Source organism: Phascolarctos cinereus, unplaced genomic scaffold (genome assembly GCF_003287225.1).
Source record: "Phascolarctos cinereus isolate Bilbo 61053 unplaced genomic scaffold, phaCin_HiC Scaffold_9;HRSCAF=440, whole genome shotgun sequence".
Taxonomy (NCBI): domain Eukaryota; kingdom Metazoa; phylum Chordata; class Mammalia; order Diprotodontia; family Phascolarctidae; genus Phascolarctos; species Phascolarctos cinereus.
In genome coordinates, this window is record NW_027556402.1 from 123,534,612 (window position 1) to 123,543,641 (window position 9,030).

The window sequence follows — 9,030 nt, forward strand, 5'->3', positions numbered from 1 at the left end:
CTCCAGAGACTTAAATATTGAATTTGGAGTATGATTGTTATTACATGTGTGGTCAGTTCAAATTAAATTCAACACATATTTTAAAAGAACTTCTATGTACCAAAAAATAATCTATTTCAAGTTTTAGAACTACAAATATAAATATGAAAAATGTCATTGATTTAAAGGCACTTCTATTCTATTGGAGAAAACCTAGTATTTAAAGAAAGCTTCAGGTTTACACTTTGGGAGTTTGGAACACTTGTAATTAAAGTATATGTGGAATAGAAAAAGGAAAAATGCAAATGATGACAGATTAGCCTCTCATTAACTCCACTATATACTTTTATATTTCTTGTTTTATGGCGAGAAATAAATTCCTCAACGTTTTCTCTAATAACAATTTGTCTTTTTAGTTGAGCACCTTAATAACTTGTCTTAACAGCAAATTTCTGGAGGAAGCACAGGCTTTCCTTCCTCTGCTGTTTTTTGGTCTCCAGGCTTTCCTCATGCTCATTAAGCCTGAATGGATCTTCTTGGACCAAAGGTCCAAGGGCTTGTATTTCTTGCCCTTATAGAATTTCCTGAGGTTCTCTTTCTGTGTCTGGTTGATGACAGAACTCTGGCAATAGATTTTCGGATGACTGGGATCTTAGAAAGACTGGATGCAGCTCCTCCAGTGACCTCACCCACTCTTAATTGGGAAAGTTTGACTGTAGGAGTAGCTGCTCCTTCTTCTAAGTTCTCGGGGCCTTGATTTTTGCCATGATTGAGGAACAGTCACACTGCCACCTGCTCTGAGGGGAAAGAGCTCCTCAACTTTTTATCTCTTATTTTTTTTAACTCTCAAATGGGATTGAATGCTGGGAGGCCTCTGCCTTTATGTTTTTAGAATTTGTATAATAGATTTGCCAACAACTACAACTTCAAAAACTTTAATGAAAAGTAGTGTAGCATAGTGACTAGAATGTTGGGCTTAGAGTTAGTCCTGAAGCCTTATATTTAAATCCTATCTCTGATCCTTACTGTTTCTATGACTTAATTTAAGTAGCAATTTATATGACCCTGACAATTACGACTTATGCACTAAATCACATATAGCCTTTTGTAATCCTCTTTAATTCTGGTGACTTTCTTCTGTGCATTATTTCCAATTAATCTCATGCATGATTTGATAGTACATAGCTGTTTCTATTTTGTTACTAACATTAGATTGTAAGCTCCTTTTACCTTTCCCAGTATTTAACAATGCCTGATTCATAAGAGATGCTTAATGAACAATTAGTGACTGACTATTAACTGAATGATCTGTGTTGGTGAAAGGAGTTTCTTCATCAGGAATTCTCCTTGTTGATGATATCAATATCCCCTACATATTCCCATAAGTAATTTCATTTATGTATCATTTGAAACATTCAATGTATTACAAGAAATTGTGCCAAAACAGAAATAAAAATGGAGATTTCCCCATTCTCACCCAACTAAACATATTACTTGACATTAACAACAACTTGAAATTAAATTCAAGTTTTATTCCTTGTCAATGAGGAATGACAAGAACTATGATTTCTTTTCTTCTTGTCAATTGAGTTTAAGTGACTTACCCCAGGTCACACAGCTAGTAAGTGTCTGAGATCAGATTTGAACTTAAGTCCTACTGACTCCAGGGCTGGTCTCTATCCACTACATCATCTACCTGCACCCAGGAATTATGATTTCTAAAGCTGTGTATAGGTTGGCGCACCCCTCACTCATGTCCTTCCTTCCCTAAATGATTACAGCTACAAGTAGCTCTGCTTTAGGTTAATTCCCATCCAAAGTCATTTCTAACGCACCCACCAAAAAAATCCTTACTATATTTCTTTAATCAGAACACCAGAAGACCTGAAATATTAAATTAAAAGATATATAATTAAATGATTAGTAAGACAAATGACAAATATCATTCTCTACCCATCTCCAACTTCCCTAAAGAGATATTCTCACATGGATTACAATACCACCAGAGAGAGAAGGAACAGACATAGGGAGCACATGTGGCCTGGAAAGTTAAATGGAAGAGGAAACACATGCTACTTGAGCCAACCTCTTTTCAAGTCCATTCAATCTCCACCAGGTCCTTTTGGGTCCCTTCAGATCATCAAAAGAAGTTACTTAGCAGGACTGAAAAGGACTGATATCACTTAGCAGGACTGAAAGGCTCCTCATTCCTTCCAGCAACAACTTTGTTATATCTCCTAAACATGTATCCCTATTACTATTCTCTAAGAACAGCCAAGTTATGTATGTAGATTACCAGAGTTCTGGTCATAGCAACTCATAAAACATGTAGGAGTTGCCATCGGCATTAGTAGTAGGGAGTTGTCAGACCAATAAAATCACAGATCTTTCAAATGACCAAATCAAAGGTAAAATTTCTAGCACATCTGAAAGTCTCAGCTAAATTCCTGAAAGCCAAATTGCTGACAAAGAAGAGACAATTAATTGAGGATAGTCTTTGTGAACATTTGCCCTGGTTTCTATTGAAGAGCCTTGAATTAATATAAGATGTAGATGCTGAAAATTGCTTTCTCCCCCAGGAATCATAAAGTCTGTACTACCTTTAATCCTGAAAAGAAAAAGCCATCATGTTTCACCAGAGAATAACATCAATCACTATCTTATTGCAATTGTAATTGTAACTCATAATTGATGAATATTTATTGAGTGACCAGGTGACTATATCATATCCCCAGGCACCATCCTACTATCATAAAGCAATATTGAGGCCATCTCTGCCAACTGCCTTGTGAAAATGGCCTTGTCATTTCAAAGAAAGAGCTAAAGCTAGATTTTTAAAACTAGAGAAGATGAGTTAAAATCAAGAGACAAGATCAAGTATAAATTGAGAGATATATTTCATGGGAAACATTTGAACTGAATGTATGCTTATATTAAAACTGAGCATGCATAAGAGACTTCACTGTAAAGGATGGTTATAAATCTTAGATCTTCACAATGGGCTTCTTTCCAATGAGAAATTTATTTCTTATAGTATTTTGGCCATGGAGAAGCGTCTTCCTCAAGCTTCCTAACTGTTTATCCCTTTTTCACACACACACACACACACACACACACACACACACACACACACATATGTTGCTACTCTTCATTTGTTCCAAATTTCCTAGAAATTATGGGATATTTTTTTCACTCATGTGGTGGACAGAAAAAGTGATATAAGAACACTCTCAAGGTCTCTCTTAAGCACATTGTAATTAATTGTGTAACATAGGAGGACCACCTAGCATGGTGTGCCCTCACCAGAGAAGGTGCTGTGCTCTATTAGTAAAGCAGAATTGAAATAGTTCCATGAAGCCCTAAATGAGAAAATAAAAAATATATCAATACTAATATTTATGTTATCATTGATTTTCATCAATATTTAGGCAGCAAGGTGGTACAGTGTATATAGTGTTGGAAACAGAACAGAGTTAAAATACAGCTTCAGACCCTTAATATCTACATGACCCTGAGCAAGTCACTTAAACTCTAGCTGGTTCTGATTCTTCATATGTAGGTGACAGTTGTCAGAGTAGCATTTGAACTTATCTACCCCACTCTAAGTCTGGCCCTATACCTACTGCATCATGCTTTCTCTCATCCATTGTGCAAAGGTACACACAAATTACTGGAAATGTCACATAATGTGGACCTTCTTCTCATAATAGAAATGTGACCTGAATAAAAATGGGTGAAAATGAATTTTACAGATTTTTGTGGACTTCTATGGGCAGCTAGGTGGTGCAGTGGATAGAGCACTGGACTAAGAATCAGGAAGACTCATCTTCATGATTTCAAATCCAGCCTCAGACAATTACCAGCTGTGTGATTATGGGCAAGTCACTTAACCCTGTTTGCCTCAGTTCCTGTTTTGTACATAATATGTTCCATTAAAAAAAAAATCAAATGTGACCACTCATCATGTGCTCTTACGTAGAAACAGATAAAATGAAAAGCAGTTCTGCAGAAGACATTTTTGGTCCTTTGCTCTTATGAGCATTTTCTATAATGAACTAAAATCATAAACTGAATAGCATATTCTAATAACCCTATCATTTTCCCTTATTTAGTGGTTTTCCTTCTCTTCCAAAGAATCTAATTTAGGAACCTGCTTCTCAAATCAAACACTCAGGAATTTTCTTATCCTGATTTCTCTTTGCTCTTCCGGATTAAAAAAAAAATACTATTTTGTTACCCCTTTCATGCACATTCTGGTGACCAAGTAGCTGTGTTTCCTCTCTTATAATCCATATTTTCCTTCATTTGCCCTTGATATGTAATATTGATTTTTTTCATCTTTCTTTTAGAAGCTTTAGAATAGAAAATATTATATTCTTCCCCGGGAATCATCTTAACTCATTATTTTTTTTTACACCCTCGAGATGTTGGTTGCCATAATGGACAGAGAGGTTAGACACGGAGCCAGGAAGAGTTGAATTATGATCTGCCTTACAAGACATTCTTTGTGAGACCATGGTAAGTGACCTAACTTTCAGTGTCCTAGCCAAGTCTTTAAGACACAAGCTTATGGTCTGCATTGGTGTAGGGTGTTTTCCTAAGCTGAAACAATCACAATATGATTTTTGGTAAACATGAGTGTGTTATGGTTGCGTAAATAATTTTGGTTTTATCAAAAAATTTGATATAGCACTTTTAAAAGAAAAAATAATTAGTAGTATAACAGAAGTTTTCATGTTGAGTGTTAGGAGAAAAAATAGTTCTATTGCTTAAAGTGATTCTTATGCCACTGAGTATCCTTGTTGTGAATCATTATTTCCAAGTGTGACACATTTTAGATGCCTGACACTATTGGGAAGATCAACTGAAGATCAGGACCATAGTGCTGGAAATGAATAGCAAGTCCTTAATCAATCAAAAGCAGATTCTTAGTATCAATACATGTGCTTCTTCACTTACGAATGTAATCTTTTGATAGATATGAAAGAATGCATTTTTAACTTACATATACATGTCACAAAGGGTTGTTTTCCCTTTTTTTCTTAACTGACCATGATTAATTTCACTTTTGAGGTTAGTCTGCTGCCTGAGCAAGACGGCTTAGAGAAAGTTTTGACTTCCTAACATGGAAATATATATTTTGTTGACTTCTAACTTTCATATATTTTCTAAAATCCAATAATTCTAGTAAATATTTATTTGAAATGTTTGTGTTCTATCAATTTTGATATTTTAATTATTTCATCCATACTAGATAAAAACATATTTAGGAATGTACTTTAGAATTATAATAAAAACAACAATTAGAACAACTACTACTATTGCTACTGCTGCTACTACTACTCTTGCTACTTTTGTATAATGTTTTAGGTTTTGCAGGGGATATCATATATACCATGATGTACCATTTTCTTCGAGAGATGAAAATGTGTTTGCTGAAGGCAAGGGATTAGACCATGTGATTTTTATTCCTGTGTCAAAAGCAAAAGCATTAAGGTAAAAAAAAATACAATCTATTAAGTCTTGGAGATTCTCTTGCAACTGAAATCAATGTTAGTGAAAAGTATTCATATATAAACTATTTCTTATAATTCTTACATCATTCCCATGAGGTTAGCCATGTAACATTAATATTCCATAATGCTGTGGCAAAAGAGAATTGTGTTTGGAGGATTAAGATTCAATCTCCAACTTTGACACTTATTTGGTGGTAAAGCATAATTGTCATTTACCCTTTCTAGATGTCACTTTCCTCAACTGCAAAATGGGGTAACGATGAAGTAAATAAGTTACAATTTCTTCTACAAAACTAAATATACGTTTCCATGATGCAGTTTTATACATTTAAAAATAACAGCAACAATACCATGAAGTTTAAAAGGAATGACGTACACATGACTATATAGCTACAAGATGAAACTAAGACATTGTAAGGGTGGGGTTGAAATTATCTTTCCCATTTCAGTTCTGTTACCTTAACTAAGAAAAAAAATCAACCAATCAATTAATCAAAATACATTGTGTAGAAAGACTTTAAAAGTCATTGGATGAACTAAACATGACAACTCTACACAGGAAACCACTATTCCAATACTCTTGGAAACTTGATCACAAATCTAGTCATTATCTATAAACTATAAGAAAGCTGAGAAGAAAAAGAAATTCCAGAAATTAGAACATATAACATCTCTGCATAACTATAAGGAACAAAAGTAGGAATGAGGTATGATAGAAAATTGAGAAATCAAATGGTCACTGGCTTTATATGCATTTTATTTTATTTTATTATTCTTTTTCATTTACTGTTTATTTTCCCCAGTTATATGTTATATGTAAAAACAATTTTTAATATTCATTTTTAATACTTTGAGTTTCAAATTCTCTCACTTCATCCCTCCACCTTAATAAAAAAGAATTGTTCTGTGAAGTTTGGATTCAGTCAAAGGGCCACATTTGAGGACCTAGAAGGCCACATGTTGTCTCGAGGCTGCAGGTTCCCCACCCCTGTCATAGTCATTTATTTTAAAAAATATATATACTGATCTTCCTAAAATCACATATGCACTGCAAAGGATAGTAAGTACAGAGAACAGAGTAGCTAAGGTATATATAATTTCCTTCAAATATATCACCATGTCTATTTGTCACTGAAGAGACAGCAAAATCTGTTTTCTAGTTAAGCACTGAAAAATGGAAATATAAGATGCAAAAGAGTCAACTACTAAGGAATGTGTGGAAGGGAAATTAGGGCTATTATTAATTATGGAATAATTATCACTTAGGTAAATTAATGTTTCAATTGTGTAGCAAGTATACACCAAATTACATGTCATTTAAAGTAGTTGATATAATTGTAAATTTACAAAATATTATTTTTATGCCTTTTGGCAAGTTCCTTTTTTGTCATGCATTTGATAAGGAGGTATATAGAGTTAGAACAATTTGGATAGCTCAATTTACTATATGTCAGATATTGTGCTTAGCAGAATTTCTGGCATATAGTAAGTTCTTAATAAATCTTTATTGATAAAGTATAATATTAGCTAAAATATAAACAGTTGTCTTTGAAATTGACAAGATCATAGTAAGAATTGGCATAGGTTATTTTTTTTTTTGCAAGTATGTGTGTGCCTGTGTATCTTGGTCTAAAAGGGAGATCAACTCAGGTTGGTTTCCATTTCCATCTTTTTAGAGCCTGAAGAGAGTAGGCAAGCTGTTGACTACAGAGAGAGACAAGAAATGGTATTTCAGCAATACTAGATGAAACATGAAAATTCAAGGAAGTGGAAATAATATGTTTAGGAGAATTTGAAACATTTCCAAACCTTAGAACTTTTCAATTTAGTTTCATTTTGAAATATACATATATATATTACTGGGTGCTTTTCTTTCACTGACTTTATTTCTCAGGAAAACAAACATTTTTTTTTCCAAATCCAAATGAAAAAGAAAATGACACATTTATTGCTTCCCATATTAAATTATTAAAGATCATTATTTATTATCATCATTTAAAATATAGCAAGATGAATTATATATAATATTTAATTAATCACTATAGTTTGAATAGCTCTATGGCAATTTGTCAACATATACTCATTTGTTCCTTATATGGGAAGAAGCTTGGTGTATGGGGAAGAAAATTAGATTTGGAATCTGAATAAATGTTCTTTGAACCCTGTCAATTCTTCTTATTAGGGCAAAATTATTTAGGTCATTTTAACTCTTACAACCTCAGTTTCTTCAGCTATAAAATGAGGGGTTGGATTATGATCCTTACTACTAAGGAGACTCCGGCTAGTGGATCACTTGAGCTCAGAAGTTCTAAGCAATAGTGAATTAAAGCTGATCAGATATCCACAATAATTCCAGCACCAATATGATATGCCATAAAGAATGAAAGCCTTCTAGGCTACCTATAGAGGAGCAAACTGCTTCAGTTAAAAAAAATGGAATTGGTCAAAACTCCCATGGTCACCAAGAAGATTGGGCCATTGAACTTCAAACCTGTTGGCTATGCTTAGGATTTATACAAGGTCCTTTCTATCTCTAAATTCCATGATCAATTTCCTGATCTCTCTTTCTCTTTCTTCTGCCAATATCTCATATGGTCTTCTGAGAAATGGGGAATCAGCAGGTAACTGCATGAGAAGAGTTAGTGTAGCTAGTTAATAGGCTACCCTTATGTGTTTGGCAAATTGTGAATGTCCCATTTATTTCAAATTACCTACTGAGTGTAGGTACTTTAGTTCTACAAAGAAAAGCAAATGCTGTCCACATGCTTATAAATGGTTTATGTTCCAAAGAATCATTATTTTGGTTTGTTATTTAGAAATGAGAGCAGATTTTCAATACAAATAGTGTTTTGTGGATTATATATAGATTGTAGATTATGGATTATAAAATTTCTGAGAAAGTCCATAAAAGGGTATTTAAATAATGCTAAATATGATTTATACTATACATTTGACACAGCAATTAATGGAAAAATATCACTGAAAGGATAACAAAACAAAACAAAAATGGCATAAAAAGACAAGAAATGTAAAATTATGTTGTTTGTGACCATATGAAAGACTTACTTCCCTGAGTCTCCTTCTCTCTCTATTATATGTCAAACACTATTCTAAACTTGCAGGCTTCATCTCACTCTAACCCACTCCACCTAGCAGTGAGCTCTCCCTAATCTGAATGACTTTCACATATTAACTCACTAAGTCACTCATCCGTCCATGTATACATCCAGCATCCATCTATTATTCATCCATCCATACATCCAGTTATTCATTCACTCATTCACTGATGAATATATTTATACATTCACTGAAGTGTTCATTTATATATTCATTCATTTAATATTTATTTAAATTTATCATGTGCACCAAACTGGATTACTAACATTGTCTCAGAAAAAAACACCTCTGGCAAATAAATGCCAATTATTTTGATTCTCTGAAGTATAGGTTATCTACTCCTGGGATGGTGAATTGGTATATGAAAAAGCACCAAAGAAGCAAATATGAGATGAGTTGAAGAATCATAAATTGGCCA

At 33.5% G+C, this 9,030-nt stretch overlaps 1 pseudogene; it reads right to left on the bottom strand.

Moving 5' to 3' along the window:
• Nucleotides 1–404: 404 nt before the first annotated feature.
• LOC110194895 (large ribosomal subunit protein uL29 pseudogene) lies at nucleotides 405–746 on the bottom strand (annotated as a pseudogene).
• Nucleotides 747–9,030: the final 8,284 nt, after the last annotated feature.